At 43.3% G+C, this 21702-nt stretch overlaps 1 long non-coding RNA gene across 1 annotated transcript; it reads left to right on the top strand.

Annotated features, from left to right (window-relative positions):
- Nucleotides 1-350: 350 nt before the first annotated feature.
- On the top strand, nucleotides 351-20485 carry LOC128346761 (uncharacterized). Its single transcript, XR_008317171.1, has 5 exons — nucleotides 351-476; nucleotides 3049-3150; nucleotides 11969-12185; nucleotides 14400-14542; nucleotides 20391-20485. It is a non-coding gene; the product is annotated as an uncharacterized LOC128346761 (long non-coding RNA).
- Nucleotides 20486-21702: the final 1217 nt, after the last annotated feature.

Below are 21702 nucleotides of genomic sequence, written 5' to 3'. Positions count from 1 at the left end.
CCGAATTGTACAGTATACCATGGTTTTGACGCTTCCTAATTTCTGTACTGAGTGTGTAATGCTGGTGTAACAGCCTTCTATGTCCAAGCCAGCTCTACAGGAACAAATATCCAATGTTGTCAAGACAAACCTCAGAGGTTTAGCACACCACCTAGGGCACAGCTGATTTACTCCAAACAGCCCTCCTTGTGGTGTCTTTGCACTGAGTCATGGGGCGCTCGCCAGCATAGGCCCTCCTCAGTAACTGGCCCCTCATCATTGGCCAGTCCAGCTTTAAATAACCCATAACAGTCCTGGCACATCTCGCGAGATCTTGGCATGAAATGAGATCTCGTTCCGAGATCTCGCAAGAATTCCAGCAGACTATTTAAACTCTTAGCCCCATCACCACGGTTGGACACTCTTTCCTTCTGGGGCCGTTTTAGCCTGCAATCGTCCCTCCTAAGCCCATCATGGGCTACAAAGCAAGGCAGCGGGTAGGGCATACGACACACAGGCCGAGCTCTCCCAGTATTTGGGGTACATTTCCCTGCTTTCTCCTGCCCTGCAACTGCCATTTGCCAACATCTGGTTCCACTGAAGTCAGAATGGAATATAAAAATGGATGGATATTTAGCAACTTGTCAGTTTGTGACACCAATTTTATATTTACTATGTGCTTTAGTACTGATATTTAATTATCATATTCATTTTTGCAGTGCAGTGTTTCCTTCTGGTGTAGAAATTGTTTTAATTGTTACAGCTTCAGTTTAAATAACTAGGCATAATTTTCCAGTGCAAACTGTACTGAAATGCACAAGATCATGATACTCATGCAGTTCCCATGGATTTTGAGTGGCTGAGATGACAGGAAGTTGTATTTAAAGTTTAGGAGGAACTTCTTAACCATCAGAGCCAGGAGTGGCCCAAGATATTAGAACATAAGAACAGCCCTGCTGGGTCAGGCCTAAGGCCCATCCAGTCCAGCATCCTGTTTCACACAGTGGCCCACCATATGCCTCTGAAAAGGCCACTGGCAAGAGCTGAGGGCATGCTTTCTCTCTTGCTGTTGCTATCCTGCAACTGGTATTTAGAGGCATCTTGCCTTTGAGGCTGGAGGTAGCCGATAGCCCTCAGACTAGTAGCCATTGATGGACCTGTCCTCCGTGAATTTGTCTAAGCCCTTTTTAAAGCCATCCAAGCTAGTGGCCATCACCACTTCCCAAGGCAGAGAATTCCACGGCAGAGAATTATGCACTTGTGGTGATTAATTGAAGCACTTGAGGCAAGGCACCAAATGCTGCCTTGCTCCATTCCCCCAGTAGGGGTCATCCCTCTCTCAATACTGACCCTGGCAAGCTCTGGAAGTGGTGTGAGGGCAGAGAGGAGGGAAGGTTGTCAGCAGCTTCCCCTTTTCACTTCATCCTCCTTGCAAGTTTTGTAACAAGTGAGGAGAGGCACTCTTCGAAAGGCTGGCAAGAGTCATATCAGTCCCAAAGAGCTGATATGAGCTGCAATGGCAGCAGGAAGATCTCAACACTCTCACACTTGAGATCCGCATGGTCTTCGGATGAAGGGCAGAATATAAATGAATGAATGAATAAATAAATAATCAATCTTGCTGCCCTACTGGCAACTCAGTCGTCTGCTGCCTGAGGCAACCGCCCCACCTCATATCATGAAAGGACTGCCCTCGATCAGAGCAGTTCAGCCATGGAAGTAGATACATCAAGGGTTTGTAGAATCTCTAAGTTATCTCAGAGAGCGCCTTCTTTGGTACGATCCCCACCGCACATTAATGTCATCTGAGGAGGTCCATCTTCAGTCGCTACCAACATGTCTGGTGGTGACTCAGAGGCTGGCCTTCTCTGTGGCTGCTCCTGGGCTGTGGAATGCCCTCCCGGCAGATATCCGCAATCTGAGTTCATTATTGGCCTTCTGGAGAGCCCTTAAGACCTATCTGTTTGGCCTGACCTTCCAGGGTTTTTAAACTGTTTTTAAACCATAAAGGTTTGGCCTGGTTTTCCAGGGTTTTAAAAACTGTTTTAATTGTTTTAATAATGGTTTTATGTTGTTTTTACAGTTTTCAATTTTAACCATTAATTGTTTAGTGTTGTTTTTAATGTAAACCTCTCTGAGCCATTTTGGGAAGGAAGGGCAGTATAGAAATAAAAAATGAATGAATGAATGAATGAATGAATGAACCACCTTCCTTGGAAGCTATAATGAATATCCTACCCTGTGGGACTAGACCAGTGGTTTTCAAACTCTTGGGTTCCTTAGAAGGTTATCGAGAGTTCCTCAATGAGAACACCTGTAATAGTGCATAAGCTTCCTTGAAAGATTACTTCCCTACTGTTATTCTTCTTCTGCAATGCACTGCCCAGAGCCGTTTTCAGAATATTCTAGAGTTCACGTGCAGCTCACCCAGGTCAGTGGCAAACCAGCACCTGGTGTGAACTGAGTGCTCACTCCCCTATTCCCAGAATATTTTGCAGTTCACAGATGGGCTAATGTGGAAAGGACTCGCAGAAGGCAGAAAGTTTCAAAATTATTCAACTAGATTATAATGTTTCAGTGGCACATTTCACTTTATATATACCAGTGAAGAAACAGCAACAAAAATGAGAGATGAATTTCTCCAGAGATGAAAGAATGAGCATATTACAAACCTGAGGAGCACTTCCTCAATTTAAGAAAATAAATTCTAAAATTCCTTCTGTTTTTCCAGAGAACCTCTTTACTAAATATCTCCGGGCTGCTCCTCTAATAGCATTTCATTGTTATATAATTGTATTTTAAAATTGTTTCCTAATATGACAGTGCCCAAAGGTTCTCTATTTAAGATTAGTTGCAATCAGCACTGCATAAACAAGCCACACTAATCCCAAAGAGCAAATACAGAAGCAAACGTATTTGTCAATAGTTTTATTGAAAGGAACCATTATGTTCTAAGTACATGCAGTAAAAGACAAATGGTTGTTTTCCCTTGAATGGCTTTGAAGGAAGGGCTTGCTATTAAAGTTGCAGCAGTCTATACATTGATTATTTTTTGCTTTTTGTTTTAAGTATGTTTAGGTAATGAAAACGTCGTGATGCTGCAGCAGTTTTGTTAAATTGCCTTGCTGAAGGCAACCTACTTTTAGTATAATGGCACATTGCTGAAGATAGGTGAGTGCTCTGTGTTTGCAAGGGAAGGAAAAGCATATCACATGCAACTATGAAATAAATATTCCATGTGTTGCACAGATACCAGTTTATAGGGTTAATCTACTGGCTGACATCCTAAGTGTATGTCCACACACTAGGAAGAAGCGTCCCTTCTATGGAGAGCTCCCCGAATTGTGCAGTGCTGATTGTGCAAGGGGCAGCATATCCACTGAGCTCTCCTTCCCCCAGAATTGCCCTGTGCCATCTCGAAATATGTCCCTGAGGGTCATAAAAGCCCTTCTTCCCCTCTACTCGCCCACCACATGGTACACTGAGGAGTTCAGGGAGCTCTCTACAGCAGGGATGTTTCTTCCCGTAGTGTGGGTGAATGTTTAGTCAGGAGTTCGGCCACTGACTTTTTATCAAACTGATTCTTGTTATGGGCATGAACAAACAGCAGCGTAGCACCTATATGTCTATGGCTAGTGTTTAGAAATAATTGATAAGAATGGGCACACGTGGATTATGTTATCTGGTGGCCTGTCCTTCTGGCATGTCCCTCCCGGCATGCCATTCTACTCCATATATTTATGTGGCTTAAACGTATAGTATTTAAATCACATTAGTAAGGGGCTTGGATGTTCCCCCCATGCGAGTATATGGTGCAGAATGGTGCACTGTTTGGGTTGGGTGTGTGTGACTATTAACTGCCCTGCCTTTAACTGCCTGTTGGGTCAGCATTGTTGGAACTGGCCCTCTCATGGCAATTGTTTTCAATGGACTTACTCTTCGGTAACATATTTGCACATGTTTTGTGTTTGTGCAACTTGCTCATACTCATTACTGTGCTGATGTACATTTGTGAGGGTCCCTGGCATCTGTAGGCAGGGCTGTGGAAGCCCCTGTCTGAAACTGTGGAGAGGGGCAGCCCATCAGTGTAGACCAGGGTTGCTAAACATTGGCCCTCCTGCTGTTTGTGAACCATGGCTCCCAGCATCTCCAGCCACAGTGGCCAATAGTCAGGGATAATGGGAGTTGTAGACCAATATCTGCAGGAGGGCTGAAGCTGAGAAGCCGTGGTTTAGACGATGCAAAGCTAGATGGTTTCACTCGGTGTTAGGAAGCTTCCTATATTCATATGTATACTTTGCCCTTAGAGGTGATATAAAACCAGAGAGTATAGAAATGTCTCTTCCAAGTAACCGTGACTCCTAATTTGATTGCTATAGCCCTGCTTTACACTTCCTCACATTTAAACATAGAGTAATACTCCAGCTTAAGGAGCCCATCCATGAGGAAAGCAACTGCTAGAAATGGACATGGTCTGATGGGATAGAAGCCTCCCTCAATTATTTAAAACTATAGCCCTATTCACACTTCTGTGTTCTACACACATACATTCTGTGTACAGTGCGTACTTGTACAGATCTGCATGTATGTACAGCTATATACTCACACATTACATTCAGCACATGTACTATGCAGTTACTCAGACATTATGTTCAATAGCATGCTGTAGTGGTTAGAGTGCTGGACTAGGACCGGGGAGACCCGAATTTAAATCCCCATTCAGCCATGATACTAGCTGGGTGACTCTGGGCCAGTCACTTCTCTCTCAGCCTAACCTACTTCACAGGGTTGTTGTGAAAGAGAAACTTAAGTATGTAGTACACCGCTCTGGGCTCCTTGGAGGAAGAGCGGGATATAAAATGTAAACGTAAATGTAAATGTAAATGTAAATGTACAGTAGTATATTTCCTCTCTGTATCCTGAATTTAAGGGGACCTGTACTCAGTTCACTTTTAAAATGAATGCATGTGCAGTCATTCACACAAAGGCATATACATTACAGACATCTGTATGCATGTATTATACAGCATAATGTATGAACAGAACTTTTGTATAATAAACTAAATCTGAGGCTGTGTGGAAGGCCACTGTCTGCTTCTGGGAAATTTGAGCTTTGTTTTTTTCCCCTTTAAGAAAGGTCTGCAGACTGTAAGATTAATTTGGAATTAAGTTTCTTGAGACAGCTGGAGATATGGCAGCCTCCCTCTTAGTTCTTCTGCCTCTGCCTACACTGTTTCTGAAAAATCATCTGTTTTAATACCATTCATGTTATATACATGCCTGGAGTTTAATAAATTCCTTGGGAGGCAGTGGCTGTCTGGTTATCATGTGCAACATCAACAAAAGTTAATATTGTGGGCTTTAATACAAACCAGTTTATTATATTGTAAGCTTAGATTGATTTAAGCATGAGACAAAATCCTGACAGCTTCAAAATGCCAGAATGCATCTCTTATTCAAGTTCCTGCTTCTGGCGCTGGGCAAACTTTCCATGCTATGCTGTCCCGTCTGATTGATGCTGCTATGAATTCTTTGCAAACCACCTGAGGAGGGTGATGACACAATAAGGACTGATAAAGAGATTTCCACACGAAGTAATTGGTATTACCTACCTCAAAAGATTAGCAGCAGGATGTTGTTTATAAAGTACAATCATAATTAGTATTCAAAAGGAAACTATCTCATATAAGAAGAACAACAGTGGGGGATGGGGCAATGTACAATGAGAAGGAGTTAAAATGAAAAACAACCATAGGAAAAACACACACTCTCAATTCTCGCATAAATACATACTGTAATTAAACACAGTGGTGTGAAACTGTCACAGTTCCATATGTACTGTTGTTTGATGAAGTTTACACTTCAAAGGACAAGTGAGAACCAAAACAGGAAATTTGGCATCTTCACGCCATAGCCTAGTGGAAGAGCATCTGCTTTGCATGCAGAAGGTCCAAGTTTCAATCCCTGGCATCTCCAGGTAGGGCTGGGAAAGACTCCTGTCTGAACCCCTAGAGAACCATTGGCAGCCAGGGTAGACAATACTGAGCCAGTAGGTGGACCAGGGGCTAACTTCATATAAAGCAGCTTCATATGTTCTATGTTCCAACATGTCTAGGACTTCCTGGATCTTTCCATAAGGTGAGAGGAGAGAATTAACTCTTTCATACCCATTCTCATTGAGTCTCCCAAACCTTCTATTCATTATTATTTAGACAAAGCATTTTAGCTGGCAGTTTTTGGGATACTTCCCTTTCATTCTCTTTCTTTCTATTCTTTCATTCATTCTTTTTATTCTCTCAGTCTTTGGTTCTTATCCCTATAAATACTTCTTTGAGTGACAGAGGACCAGGTATTTCTTTTGAATGTTTACATGCTCAAAGGCTCCAAGCAAACATTTTACTACAAACAACACATTGAGGGAGCCTAGCCCACTTTTGGAGGATTGTGTGCTGCCACGGGAGCCATGCAGCTCCCGGCAGCAAATCCTCCTAATTCCCCCTCCCCTTAGACAAGGTTCGTGGAGCAAGCACTCTGCTAACCCCATCCATTTGACTGTGTATTGCCGTGGCATGGCTCCGTGCCATGGCAACACACGAGGAGACTCCTGCCAGGAGGCTGAAACAAGTCTCCCGACCCTGGGCATCCTGGAACTTCTGGGGGGCACGTGGCCCTGATCCCTGCTGCCCCTGCTGGCTACGTGACGGAGCCGGCAGTTGTGTGGGAAGCCGATCCAGCCTCCGAGGGCTGCAGGAATGATCATCTACGGGGAAAGTGAGCTAAGCCCACTCTCCCCACAAACCCCGTTCAGGTGAGTCTCACTGATTGTGAGACTCGCCTCATTAATTTGAAGTATCCAGGCCTCAAATTATGTTAAGAATGTGACCACAGAGAAAGATACTTTTAAACTTAATTTACCACCATGCATGCTGCCTCTCTTTTCTTCTCACGCATCACATTTATCATGGCTTTGTTTCAAAAGCAGCCATCAAACTGAGATCCTCTTTCTAGCGAGAAATACTTTTTACCCCTCAATGCACATGCCTAACTTCCATCAGCATAAATGGTGGGGAGGGGTGTGGTTGCCCAAGCTCAATGAGGCAAGAAATATTTAGATATCACTCAAAGGTTTCCAAGTAAAATATATTTTAATAGCAGTCTTTCCACAAAATGCTGTCAGCTTCAGTGTAGCGTGTTAGAGAAAGAATTTTACACCTACAAACATTTGATTTAAAAGCAGAAGCTTTCGCTCCTTACTAAATGATGTAATAATTATGCATGAATCCATGCTTTGTGAGTTTGTCAGTTTTCAAGGATATACTCTTCTTAAACAGGCTCTTTTTTGACCTTGAATCATTGTGGTTTCCAAGTGGTTAAATGTCTTGCATTTTGAGAATAATCCACAGCCCTGCTGACACAATTCTATGTTTTAAGAATTTATAACTACACTTTTTAGTCTACTTTCCTTAAGGAAAGTAAGCTTATGAGATCACCTGTTATTTTTTTTGGCGGGGGGGTTCCGTGTTGGTGTCTCTATCAATTTTGCAAAGCCTGGAACAATATGAACCAAACTGAGTACAGTTGTAGGGACACCTCAATGGTGTAGTTTGTGATGATGTCATCCACCCCAGTTCAAGCTGGTTTATGTGTGAACATTTGAGGAGCAAGTGGGCTAATTTGTGGACTAACCAATCGATTAGAACCAAATATGATACAGCTGTAGGGACACATAAGGATGCCTCAACTGCATAGTTTGTGATGATGCCTCCACCCTGATTTAAGATGGTGGACACTTGACCGTTTGAGCCAACTTATGAACCGCCTAACCAATTTGAACCAAATTTGCTACAGCTGTAAGGATACATAGGGACACCTCAACAGCATAGTTTGTGATGAGGTCATCCACCCTAATTCAAGATGGCAGACACATGAATGTTTGAGGTGCAAGTGGGTTAACTTGTGAACTGCCTAACCTATTAGTCCAGTTAACAGGGATAGTGAAAGGAAAGTAGGCAGTTTAGTTCTTACCAGAACTTCTTTGTTACATTAGTTTATGTGCAAGCAACCTATCCAGGTCCAGGAACAAACCTCTAATGTTGTCAAGACAAGCCTTGGAGGAACATAGTAAGCTGCCTTATACTGAGTCAGACCATTGGTCCATCTAGCTCAGTATTATCTACCGAGACTCAAAGGCTCTGGGTTTACTCAAAGGCTCTTGAGTAAACTTAGCAGTCATGGAATAAGGGAATAGGTTCATGTGTGGATCAGTAACTGGTTGAAGGACAGGAAACAGAGTAGGAATAAATGGACAGTTTTCACAATGGAGGTAGGTAGCAAGTGGGGTCCCCCAGGGATCATTACTGGGACCAGTGCTCTTTAATTCGATCATAAACGATCTAGAAGTTGGGGTGACCAGTGAATTGGCCAAATTTGCAGATGACACTAAACTATTTAGGGTAGTGAAATCCACAATGGATTGTGAGGAATTCCAAAAAGATCTCTTCAAACTGGAGGAGTGGGCAACTGAAGGTTGGGAAATTTAGGACCAACAAGCGGAAGTACTTTTTCACACAGCTCATAATTAATCTACTGAATTCTCTGCCTTGGGAAGTGGTGATGGCCACCAGCTTTGATAGCTTTAAAAGGGGCTTAGACATATTCATGGTGGACAAGTCTATCAATGGCTACTAGTCTGGTGGCTGTGGGCTATCTCCAGCCTCAGAGGCATGATGCCTCTCAATACCAGTTGCAGGGGAGCAACAGCAGGAGAGAGGGCATGCACATACCTCCTGCCTGTGGGCTCCCCAGTGGCATCTGGTGGGCCACTGTGTGAAACAGGATGCTGGACTAGATGGGCCTTGCACCTGATCCAGCAGGGCTGTTTTATGTTCTTATGACTGGCAGTGGCTTCTCCAAGGTTGTGTGCAGGAGTCTCTCTCAGCCCTATCTTGGAGATGCCATGGAGGGAACTTGGAACCTCAGATGCTCTTCCCTGAGGGGAATATCTTACAATGCTCACATATGTCTCCTATTCAAATGCAAACCAGGGAAGACCCTGCTTAGCAAAGGGGGAAATTCATGCTTGCTACGACAAGACCAGCTCTCCTCCATGCCATAGGTAGTGTTTAACACATCACCTATGGCATGGCTGATTATTACTCCAAACAGCCCTCCTGGTGGCGTCATTACACTGAGTCATAGGGCACTCACATACACCCTGCTCAGTAACTGGCCCCTCATCATTGGCCAGTCCAGCTTTAAATATCCCAAAACAGTCCTGGAAAATCTTATGAGATCTTGGCCTGAAATGAGATCTCATTCCGAGATCTCGCAAGAGTCCTAGCAGACTATTTAAACTCTTAGCCTTATCACCACATTTGGACACTCTTCCCTGCTGGGGTCATTTTAGCCTACAATCATCCCTATTAAGCTCATCATTGGCCACAAGGCGGGGCAGTGGGCGGGGCACAAAACACACAGGCTGAGCTCTCCCAGTATTTGAGGTAAGTTTCCTTGCTTTCTCCTGCCTCTCAACCACCATTCCCTGACATTCTTGTTACATTTATTTATTGTATTTATATACCACTCCATGTAAAATCTCTGGGCGGTTTACAATTCAAACCGAACAACAATCAAAACCTTAAATCATATAAACAAAAACTAAGCATCAACAAAGCCTGATATAATAAGTGTTACCCTCCCCTGCTAACTGAGCAAAGAGGCACCTTTTAAAGTGGTGATTCTCTTATATTTAGTAGGGGAAGAGCAACTGGCCCTATCCCAAACCAGCACAACATTCCTCCAGTGGCTGCTGCTGGTGTCTACCTTATATTTCTTTTTAGACTGTGATCCCTTTAGGGTCAGGGGACCATCTTATTTTATTTACTTTTCCTGTGTAAACCACTTTGAGAACTTCAGTTGAAAAGTGGTATATAATAGTAGTAGTCATTGTCATCATGGTAGTTGTAGGTATGTTTTCAAAAGTCTAAAACAGCTCGAGATGGGGCAGTTCTGGTTTCATTTGAGAGTGCATTCCAGAGTCCTGCGGCAACCCTAGAGAAGGCCCAGTTTTGTGTCACCACCAAACAAGCCAGTGGTAAGTGCAAGCAAACCTCCCCTGATGTTCTTAATCCCCGAGCGCTCCGCAAACCCGGGCTTTCTGACTGTGAGTATCTGTGGCGTGGCTCCGCGCCATGGCTACTCATGAGGAGACCCCCAGAGGGGAGGCAAAAAGCCACCTCCCGGCTCCTGGGGTCTCGCCAGCATGCCCTGCGCGCTCTTACAGGGCATGCTGGAGCTTGCGCCCCCCCCAGCCCCCGCCGGCTCCGTCACGGAGCCGGCAATCATGTGGGCAGCCGATCTGGCCGCCCAGGGCTCCCTCCCCGCTCACCGCCCTAAACCGGGTCTCACTGATCGTGAGACCTGGCTCAGAATCTTCTTCAGATTCTGGGCCTAACAATCCCAACATCATTAGATCAGAACTATGCCTTTCATTTTGTGCTATCACATCCTACATTTGTGAATTAACTGTACAGTGAATTAACTGTACAGTGTACCATTAAGAACAGCCCTTTCCCTTCCCTTCCATTTCCTTACCTGCACTAGGAGAAATCCTGCTGCAGGCCTGTGTTTAGAGTCCTGCCGAAGAGCTGTATATAACCCTGTTTAATAAAACGGATATATTGTATTACTGACACCTGAATCAGAAGTTGAGGTTTGACAGACAGCATACTCATCTATTGGTTTCTCCTTCCATTACTTGAATGTAAGACTACAGTGTATGTTTTTTCTTGCAATGAATATTTAGAACCATCTAGTCTGCATCCTCTATAATAAAAGCCTTGAGCGTGATCCCGTGTCCTTTTCCGGCCCGTGTCTTTCTCGGCCATCCAGACACGGACAGCCATGTTGAGCAAAAGCAGGGGGACCGGGAGGACAGAGGCAGCAGCGGGGGAACCGGGAGGGCTGAGGCGGCAGCGGGGGAACTGGGAGGGCTGTGGCAGCAGCAGGGGAACCGGGAGAGCAGCGGGGAACAAAAAAAAAATCGGCGGGGAGAAAAGTAAAGAGTTAAAAGACGGGCCCGCAGGGGGACCGGGAGAGCAGAGACGGCAATGGCGGGAAGCGGCAAAACAGGAACCGGGGAGAACTCTGGGTGGTGGTGGCAGCGGAACTCTCCGCCCGGCCGCCCACTGCAACGGCGGCGACAGCGGCGGAACTCTCCGCCCGCCGCCCACAATGACGAGCAAGCGGCAAAGCAGGAACCGGGGAGAACTTTGGGCGGCGGCGGCAGCAGAACTCTCCGTCCAGCTGCCCGACAAACAAACAAAAAAATAAGGAAAGGAGGGAGAGAAAGAAAGAAAAAAGGAGGGCAAGAGAAAGGGAGAAGGAATAAAGGACAACAACAACAACAAAAAAGGAACTAGGGCCCGTTATTTTAACGGGCTTAAAAACACTAGTATAGAAATAAAAGTATACCTCTTTTCTGATGTCAGTCAAGATAGAGCTATTATTTTATTTCTTTTTATTTTTTATTTTAATTTTTTTTAATATCCCGCTCTTCCTCCAAGGAGCCCAGAGCGGTGTACAACATACTTACATTTCTCCTCACAACAACCCTGTGAAGTAGGTTAGGCTGAGAAAGAAGTGACTGGCCCAGAGTCACCCAGCAAGTATCATGGCTGAATAGGGATTTGAACTCAGGTCTCCCCGGTCCTAGTCCAGCACTCTAACCACTACACCACATAAAATATGTACAGTAATGTTTTAAAGTGTTATTGATGGTTATTTTTATGCGTTTAAGTTTTAATTGTCAGGTTTCATTGCAAACTGCCCAGAGAGTATATATGGGGCAGTATATAAATGCAATAGATAAACAAATAATAAATATGCTTGGTTTAGCATATCACTATTATGTCACTGTTCTGCTAAGGTGGCATGGAATAACAGCAAAAGAAGATTCCAAGGTTATCTCACTAATACACACTTTTTAAAGGTACAGAGTGGGAAGGCCATGAACAATAGGAAGGAAAAGAGGTTGAAAGCAGAGGAAAAGAAAGAGGTGAATGAAGAGTAAATCAGAGGCGAGAAGGGAATATGTGAATTATGACCGTTTTGTGGGTCATATGAGAAAGAGATGTGACTTGCTGGAACTCTTTTGCTCGATCAAGAACAACTTGTCAGTGCAAGCTCCAATTCCTTAATGTCCCCAGGTGAGCAAACAAATGGACCAAGATAAAGGAACATCCTGCAGAATTATGGCTTATCATTCTTCGAAGGGAGAAAGAGGCCCTCTTTAGGGAAATATCCATTTAAGTTTCCTGGCTTCAGCAAGTAATCCTTGTCACAGCTAGAGAGAAAACAGCACTTAGAGAGAAGCATTATCTGAGGGCTTCAAGTTTCCCGTGCACTGAGATGCATTAAAATGTGCCTAATATAGCAATAGCACTTACATTTATATACCGCTCTATAGCCGGAGCTCTCTAAGCGGTTTACAAATGATTTAGCATATTGTCCCCAACATTCTGGGTACTCATTTTACCGACCTCGGAAGGATGGAAGGCTGAGTCAACCTTGAGCCCCTGGTCAGGATTGAACTTGTAACCTTCTGGTTACAGGGCGGCAGTTTTACCACTGCGCCACCAGGGGCTCATTATGTGTGTGTGGTGGGGGATGGGGTTTGAGGTTCGGGCAGATGGTGGTATTGGGGGTGGGGGAAGAATCTCCTTTCTCATGTCCAAGGGAAAAAGCTGTCAACACCTGTGGATCCACTGAACACAGTTATTATGCGGAAATCCATATCATGGATTGATATAAATGAATCGGTGGAAACAAGGATATATTAAAGTTGTTAGCTTGGATCCAAAGATCCTCAATATGGGCAGGCTATGCAAGAGGGTCACTGATTCACTTCTTTGTCTGCAACCCATCCATATCACCTGGAATATGGTTCCAGAGAGTCTTGCTATAATGCACACAGTCCTTGATTACTGCTGAGGAGAGGCAAACTGGCAATCATTTTTAAGCTTGATGAATACTTGAAAATGTTTAAATGGATTAAGACAGTGAATGCACACAGGCTGGTGTACTGACTAATGAAGCACCACTACAATGGGAGAAGCACCGATATAGAACCAATACTTCTGACGGGTTTCAGAATAATGCTACACTGGTGCTATGTGTGGGGCGGGGGGCGGGGGGGGAGAGCGGATGTTGATGACCTATCCGTTCCCTCAAAAGCCTCTGTTTCGCCTGACCATATGTCCCTCAGGGCTGTGTGCTCCTCAGGGACATATTTTTGAGTGGCACAAAGTGCTTCCTGGGGAAGGGATGGTCATCGGAATTTCCTCCCACTGTTGAGCCAGCAGTAGAGATGAATTTGTTGAACTTTTCAGAAGCACCAATGCTTTTGCCATTGCACCACTGCTTCATTAGTCAGGATATCAGCCACAATTAATAAATATGGAAACATAAACACAAATGACTTCAACTCCAGACCACTGCTTGATTATACAGTGGTCCCTCTACTTACGAAATTAATCCGTTCCGAATGCACATTTGTAAGTCGAAAAGTTCATAAGTCGAAAAGCGGTTTCCCATAGGAATGCACTGGGAACGGATTAATGCGTTCCGGAGCCTAGAAAAAAGACCCAGACCCCCAGTAAGGCTTGCAAACTGCACAGGAACATTTCTTTTCAAGAATAAACAGGCAGTAAACAGGCAGGCAAGTCAAGGAAACCGCATGTAAAATTCGTAAGTCAAGGAAACCGCATGTAAAATTCGTAAGTCGAGGAAACCCCATCTAAAAATTTGTAAGTCGAAAAAACCGGATCTAAAACCGGATCTAAAACTGCCATTTGTAACTCGAAAAATACTTATGTCGAGTAGTTTGTAAGTCGAGGGACCACTGTACATTTGTTGAAAGCCATCAATCTTTGGTGGGTTTTTTAATAAAAGTAATCTCAGTTTTTGTTTCTCCATGCCTACTTTTCCTTTCCTTTAGAAGTCTTGTCTGTCTCATATTTCTCTCCTACTCTTGTCCTTTGGACAAAAAGAGACCTCTCTGGTCTCTTCTGTTCCTTCTTGACCCACTGTCACCAACTGACTTATTCTTCATCTTGCCTTTTCCCAGTATTCTCCTTTATTCCCAATATTATGGGAATTAGTGTACTCTTCCCACAATACTCACCTCATAGCAATAAGCATTCTCTAGGAAGTGACTGGGGAAGCTGCACATGTTGAATTTCTGCCTGAATGCCTCCCTCCCTAGTCTGATGTCCAGCTGAAAGACCAGGACAAAGTGTGGGTGCATGGAGCTTCACTTTTAAAGCTAATATAATATACCAGACTGTACAGTGTTTTTACAGCTTAAATGGCAAAAAGGTTAAGATAGGTACCTTAACTAGCAATTTCCATGATTTTTATAGCATGAGTGAAAATGTCAAGCATCTGAAACCAACATTTTTGGATGGCTGAATAGAACATTTAATTGTTGAGGATCAGTCAGGGAGAATGCTTTCCTAACTTGGTGCACAGCTGATAAACTTTAGAGAGTACACTAATGCAGAAGGTAAGCTAACCCCAACCCCCGGATATTGAAAGTGGTATAACGAGGACATTATGCTCTGCTCTGCACATTTATCCCATCATCAATTCTGTTCACAGGTTTTCAGGTTTCAAAACTTGTTTGACTAGAGATGCTAAGCAAAATACTTGAAGAAGAAATGATACCTCTATTTTACCACCTTCATCCCTCTCAAAAACTAATGGCAGTTTCCAGCCTTAGTCAATTTTAGCGTCAAATGAGACAGGATGTGAAATATGAGATCACATTCCAACTTTTATCTTTTCCAACTTTAAAAAAGGGAAAAGCTGGCCACTTATTTTTTGACCTTGTGGTTGAAAACGGGAACACTGGAACTGGTTTTACCCCAGAATATTTGTTCCCAACTAGTTTTCATGCCTGAAGTTTTATGGGATCACCAAATGATATGTATAGCCTTTAAAATAATATTTTTTAAAAAGACAAAATAATGTAAATGCTCAATATTTCCTTTCATTTTATATTCAGGTGGAATCTATTTATTTATTTATTTTGGTGGTTCTGCAGTTCTTGTTGAAACACAGCCGTTCACACTAAGAAGGAAAACAGAGCAAATTGGGATTCTTTTCATGCTTGTTTTTGGAATACATCCTTGTGCTGTTATATAACTATATCAGTACAATGACTATGTCAGAATTCAGTGTACAGGTCATGATGGCTAATCATACATATGGCACAAAAGATCAAATAGAAGAAAAGACTGCTATGGGAATCTGACATTTACTATTTAATGTCTGTAATGTGATGGCAGAGATCATATCATATCTCCATAATCAAACACAGATAGGAGCAAATATTTGAGAATATAACAAATTGGCTATATGCCACAAGTTTTATTTTAAAACCCGAACAAATGTGTTGTTGAGCAGGTGACAAATCTTAAGTCCAGATGGGGAAATACATACTCTAGAGTGGTACTCATGAAACAGCTTTATGGCTTTATTTTCATTTTGAATCAATATATTAGCATACCCCATTCTTGTCTGAATACACTAATTGCCAACTGTTACTAGTTGCATCTTGTATACTTAAATACTCTCATAAAAACAGTCTTTTCTGCATATATATGTATTTTCATGGTTATGTAGAGCATTAAAAAATCATTAGTAAATTTGCCAATAATATGGCTCCTTGTAGCACTTTTTTTTTACTCCAAAGGAAGTGGCCGCAATCTACTTTTTTAATAACAAGAAACAATTTAATTGTTTGCAGAAAAGGAAATAAAACTATATTTTATTGACATTTACAGATAATGTATACAGAAAATACCAATGTCTTATCCAAACACCAATTTTAACAACCCAAGCTTGATTATTTCCATCCATATGGCATAGGACAGCAATATTTGCTGAATAACTGCCTAAGGAGGCATTTTCCTTTTTGACTTGCAATTAGAAATATGCGAAGGCATAACTGTTTACCCATGGCTTCTGGAAATGACACCATAAGGGTCTCAGTTCTATAGTGATTCCAAGAACTACACCAGTCTCCTTCTGCTTGATGCTTAGCCACTGTAAAGTGCCTTTCTGTCACCTGGACCTGTCAAAACAGATAGCTGAACTAGAACACAGTTGTGGGAGGCAACAGTTGGTTGCTTGGTGAACCCCTTCAGGAAAGCCATATCCAGACATAAGCCTCATTCAGATGTTAGTAACGGGAAGCTATACTCGAGAACAGCCTCTGGAAAAGTCCCGGAAGTCCCCACCAGCTTGTCAGTCCCTTCTTTCTCCTGATATGCCACTCATGCTTAACAGCCTTCATCTGAAGAGGCAAAGGCTGTAAGTGTGATGGCAGACATTAATGTGATTGGGAGATATGGATGTCCATTTCTCCCACTCAAGGAAGCACCTGCCACCATGCTTACAATCTTCACCTCTTCAGATGAAGTCTGTAAGCTTGAGCGGCATGTCGGGAGCAAGAAGTTATAGATGAGCAGGCAGGACTTCTGGGGCTTTTCCAGAGGTACTTGAGTACAGCTTTCAGTTACTAACTTCTGAATGAGGCTATTACATAATACAAGTGTGTATACTGGTATGTGTTTTTGTGTGAACATCTGACCCTTCATTCATTTTAAATGTGACCCTGGATACCGGCCGCTCACATGTGTGGTGGAGATAGCAAGTGTACTGCTGTATTTCTGTTCAACTGACAGAATTTGTGAATAACTGTATCTGTGTATAGTTTTGTATCTGTGTATATTGGGCACTTGTAGGAGTGCTAAACATAATGTGTGAATAGGGCTGAAGGAGAATGCAGATTGCTGTGCTCACCGGACTTTAGTCCTAGAATCTTTTACCATTGCCAGGATTTGGTTCTAAAACATGAATAGTGATAATAAGGGATGCTTCTGAACATGTGTGTATGTTTATTTGTGGATTTTGAAACAGATATAAAGCTAACAATAAAATACCAGTGGGAATACTACAAATATTATTAAAGTAGGGATGTGCAGAACCAATTTATGATTGAACCGTTCTGTCGTGAACCGGGCTGGTTTGAGCAGTTTGATCACGAACTGCTTTGAACTGCTTTGAGCCAGTTTGTTGGTTTGACTGGCCAGACCAGTCAGTCCAACTGAACCAGTTCACAGAGCAGCGGTTTGGTCCGAATCTGGTCCATCCCAGGTCCGTGCACACCCTTATATTTATTATTTATTTATTAGTTATTTATTTTACATATTTTTATACCGTCTCTGGGCAGTTTCCAACAAGATAAAACATTAAAACGTTGGTTAAAAACAAACACAAGAAATTTAAAACACAACAATATAAAAATTTTAAAACAATATTCTAAAACAACATTAAAAACAATCAAAACAGTATCAGTTAAAAGCCTGGGTGAACAGATGTGTCTTTAAAGACTTTTTAAAAATTGTCAGAGATGGGGAGGCTCTTATTTCACCAGGGAGTGCATTCCAAAGCCTCGGGGCAGCAACGGAGAAGGCCCATCCCTGAGTAGCCACCAGAAGAGCCGGTGACAAATGCAGACGGACCTCTCCTGATGATCTGAATGGGTGGTGCGGTTCATAACGAAGAAGACATTCTCTTAAATACTCAGGGCCCAAGCTGTGGGGCTTTATAACTAACACCTTGCATTTTGCCCGGAAACATATCGGCAGCCAGTGTAACTCCTTCAATACAGGAGTAATGTGGTCTCTCCTAGATGACCCAGAGACCAGCCTGGCTGCCGCATTCTGAACCAACTGTAGTTTCCGGACTACGTACAAGGGCAGCCCCACATAGAGCGTATTACAGTAATCCAGTCTGGAGGTTACCAGCAGATGTACCAGTGTTTTGAGGTCATCTATCTCAAGAAATGGACGCAGCTGGCATATCAGCCGAAGCTGATAGAAAGCACCTCTGGCCACCGCCTCAACCTGGGACACCAGGGAGAGACTTGGATCCAGAAGCACCCCCAGACTGCTTACCTGTTCCTTCCAGGGAAGTGTGACCCCATCCAGAGCAGGCAGATCAAAATTGTCTCCCGAGTTTTGACCCTGCACAATGAGTACCTCCGTCTTATCTGGATTCAGTCTCAATTTGTTATCCCTCATCCAGCCCATTACTGACTCCAGACAGGCGTTTAGGGAGGCTATGCCCTCTCCCAATGATGCTGACATGGAGAAATAGATTTGGGTGTCATCAGCATACTGATAACACCATGCACCAAATCTCCTGATGATCTCTCCCAGCGGTTTCATGTAGATGTTAAACAACATAGGAGACAATACGGAGCCCATACAAAAGTTCAGATTTTGAATAACAACAGTCTCCAAGGGACACCATCTGGAACCTGCCCGAGAGGTAGGAGCGGAACCACTGCAGAGCAGTGCCTCTCACTCCCAACCCCCTCAAACGCTCCAGAAGGATACTATGGTCGATAGTATCGAAAGCCGCAGAGAGTTCCAAAAGGACCAACAGAGTCACACTTCCTCTGTCAATTCCCAGTTGGAAATCATCCATCAGGCCGACTGAGGCAGTCTCCACCCCATAGCCAGCCCGGAAGCCAGTTTGAAATGGGTCAAGATAATCAGTTTCCTCCAAGACTGTCTGGAGCTGGGAGGCCACCACCCTCTCAATTACCTTGCCCAACCACGGAAGGTTGGAGACAGGCCTGTAGTTACTCAGCTCTGAGGGATCCAAGGTAGGCTTCTTCAGAAGCAGTCTAATAATAGCCTTAAGACAAGGAGGCATCCTACCTTCCCTCATAGACGCATTTATAATCTCTTCCAGGCCTTCTAGAACAACCGCCCTGCCAGATAGCATAAGCCATGTCGGGCAAGGGTCACGAGGACAGGTGGTGGGCCACACGGTTCCAATCATCTTGTCCACATCCTCAGGAGTCACAAACTGGGACTGATCCAACCTAACCACATAAGAGGAGTCACTGGACATCTCCACATCAGACACTGAAGTAATTGTGGAGACGGAATCTAAGTCGGCCCGAATACGAGAGATTTTCCCCACAAAGAATTCATTAAACACATCACAGCAGATAATCGATGGTTCCAGATTCTGATTCAAGGGAGGAGGGGCACATACTAGCCCTCTTACACTAGCCCTTGTACTTATATGAAAGTACAAAACAAGTTGGCTGTATTAAGAATATGACTGCTGTATCTATATATTGGCAAACATAAAATATACATTCAGAGCATGTTTTCCTCACTACAGGGTAATCACAACTGGCCAGAATACAGCTGGGCTTAGAACTAGGGGCTTCCACTTCCAAAAGAGCTTGAGGATCTGTCACTTTGGAAATTAAGCACTGCATCCATTCACAGGATGGCCTATCAGGATAATGCCCGTAGTAATGCAGAGCCACCTAATGGTGGTGTTATGAGAACCACCTAATGGTGCAGCAGGGAAATAACTTGCCTAGGGAGCAAGAGGTTGCCGGTTCGAATCCCCACTGGTATGTTTCCCAGACTATGGGAAACACCTATATTGGGCAGCAGCAATATAGGAAGATGCTGAAAGGAATAATCTTATACTGCGCCCCGCAATAGAAATAAAATAAAATAAAATAAAATAAAATAAAATAAAATAAATAAATAATTGTAAACCCCTCCTGTATTCTACCAAAGAAAACCACAGGGCTCTGTGGGCGTCAGGAGTCGACACCGAATCGATGGCACAACTTTACCTTTAATATAAATGAAGTCTGATCCACAACTTAGACAAGTCTGGAATACTTGAACTAAAGTTGATATAAACTCTGATCATATGCTGTATCTGGGGTAATGCACACATGGCCAGGGGTCAGTGGAATCAGACCCACTAGCCCAGGCCATGCATTCATTCAAAGCTGTGAACAATGTGCAAACTAATGCATATAGCCTCTTTTGGTGCAATTGGGGACCCTGCATTTTGCAGAGTCCCTGATAAGATGTCCCCAGCTTTGGATGAATGCATGGAGAGGATGGAGCCAATGGGTATAATCCCTCTTCTCCAGTCCATCTGTTCAAGTCCCCAGATGCATTGAATGAACGGGACTATTGTCTCTTTGAAATAAAATTTGATGGAACTGTTCACATTCTCCGCACTGGGAATAATCACATTATTATCATTGTCATTATTATCATTATTATAAAACTGTTCCAGCTTAAATATTTTGTGGATCATTGCTGAGAGAAAGCAATTTCCTCTCATGTTGTGTAAAAAGATGCACTTCATCTTTTCTCATCACTCCAGGCTACTTTTTTTGTTGGCTTGGCTCCCTTTTTGTTGGCAGGAACAGAGGCAACTAGAGCTCCAGCCTGACTAGAAAGTGATGAAATGATTTTTACAAATACTGCTTTTTGTTGTTGTCATAGGAGTATCCACTGTAAACCACCTGCTAGAATCTCCAAGAACTTGCATTTGAAAAGCTTAAAGAAAGAACTAAATGGTGAAGTTCTCCCTCTTTCCCTCCTCCCTTTCTGATTCTGTATCATTTGGACAGTTATTGCTCTTTATATTGTGTATATTGATTTGGTCTGTCACTTGGATAAAACAAACAACATTCAATACAAATCAGAGGATTTTTTATTTTTTTAAAAAAATAATGAAATGGCAGGATATCCAGGCCTTTATCCTCACCAGCCTTGACGAGAGAGTGAGCAGCCTCACCACCTTTTATTACCTTGGCACCCGGATGCAGTAATGGACTGGATAAGGGTGAACAAGGTGAAGAGCTGGTTTAGGAGGAGAGCTGGTCTTGTGGTAGCAAGCATGACTTGTCTCTATAGCTAAGCAGGGTCTGCCCTGGTTGCATATGAATGGGAGACTTGATGTGTGAGCACTGCAAGATATTCCCCTCAGGGGATGAAGCCGCTCTGGGAAGAGCAGAAGGTTTCAAGTTCCCTCCCTGGCTTCTCCAAGATAGGACAAGTTTTTTTTTTTATAGGACAAGATTTTTTTATTGAACCAACAAACCACCAAAGCATACAGTACGTTGCCAAAGCACAATTATATACAAAGTGGTTGTTTGTACATGATATATCTACAAAGATTTACACACAAGGATTTGGAAACCTACAAGGTTATGAAGTATATGCAGGTAGTACTGTAACTCGGGGGTGGGGGATTTCAAGGCACATCAGGTAATCGGAGGGGGGGGTTACGTCTGACGTCCATTTCCACAATTTGTCCCATTGCTGTTTAGAAGAGATACTCTTGTCTTTTTGCACATAACCATACAAACTTTCCCAGAAGAGATTCACTGTCTCATCTGCGTGAACCTCTTGGTTGTGTCTTCCCTCCCTATTCCTATGCAGGAGCATTGCATAAATGACATACAGGTTTACTAACCTGATTACGAGAAGGGGAACGTTCCAATTCCCTAGTATGAGGGCACCCGTTCCGTCCCGTTTCCTTGAAGGTTTCTTTCTGGGACCTCGAAAGGAGGTTCAGTCGCTCAAACCCGAGGTTAGTTCTTCCCAAGTCTATTTTTCCAAATCAGGCCACTCTAACAGCTTGCTTACTCCCTGCCACACTCTTTTGGCTACCAGACACTCTTTTAAGAAATGTGAGTGGGTTTCCCTGAATGTTTTACCTAGCTCACTAGCTTTCTGTTTGCAGGTGATTTTAAGGCACTCTTGCTGGTCCTCTGGGAGCCATTGGCTTAGCTGCATTAAGTGGTAGTAC

The sequence above is a fragment of the Hemicordylus capensis genome, chromosome 2 (assembly GCF_027244095.1).
Source record: "Hemicordylus capensis ecotype Gifberg chromosome 2, rHemCap1.1.pri, whole genome shotgun sequence".
NCBI classification, from domain to species: domain Eukaryota; kingdom Metazoa; phylum Chordata; class Lepidosauria; order Squamata; family Cordylidae; genus Hemicordylus; species Hemicordylus capensis.
The sequence above is the reverse complement of the archived record's forward strand: the minus strand, read 5'-3'. Positions and strand labels throughout refer to the sequence as shown.